We start from the raw sequence: 798 nt of genomic DNA, 5'->3' as shown, positions 1-798 counted from the left end.
TATATCGTAATATAATATAACGCATTACTAATAAAATTTGGGTAATATTATTACTCGTTACAATCTCAGTAACGCAAGTTACAACAACATATTTTAACTCTACATTAAGTGGTGAATTTACCAACACCGCAAAACACCACAGAGAAAAAATTCCGCGGGTAAAATAGTTTGTCTATCTTCTGTTGGGTGCGCTCTCAAGAGAAATCTGTACACGCGTGTGGTGGTGGATCAGGGGTGTAGGCTATTCCAGAAAGCACAGTTAACTTACCGTCAGCTAAACTCTGAACTTGCGGTTGATTAATCCCAAACCTTGCTTACTCAAGGTATGTTGTTTCAAAAACGCGTCCAGGAGTAAGTTCATTCAAATCAGAGTACGTTCCTGGTTAAGACTCAAGACATTCTCAACAGAGCGACGAGTCGCTATGGAAACGGGCGCTAAGAAAAAGCGCCCATGCTGTTTCTTTCCTCTTCTTTTGTTCAGTGGTCGTTTACATGCTTAGTGCATATCACCACCTAATTGATGGTTGTGCAATCATTTTTATTTTTTTCCGTTTAATCTTTAATCCTTGAGAATATGAATTATATTGTTTGTTTTATGCTAATTATATATTAAGTCATATCAGATATGTATTTTGATTTAGAATTTAGACATTATAGAAAATGACGATCCATGTGTGAGATGATAATATAAAATGTAACAAATAAATTAATATAATAAATTAAACATTACCTTGTCATAGTGTTTTATAATTTATACAGATAACTGTTATATATGCCAATAAAATAAATATAATAACC

The sequence above is a fragment of the Sinocyclocheilus grahami genome, unplaced genomic scaffold (genome assembly GCF_001515645.1).
Source record: "Sinocyclocheilus grahami isolate Dianchi unplaced genomic scaffold, SAMN03320097.WGS_v1.1 scaffold228.1, whole genome shotgun sequence".
Taxonomy (NCBI): domain Eukaryota; kingdom Metazoa; phylum Chordata; class Actinopteri; order Cypriniformes; family Cyprinidae; genus Sinocyclocheilus; species Sinocyclocheilus grahami.
This window is presented reverse-complemented; position numbering follows the sequence as displayed.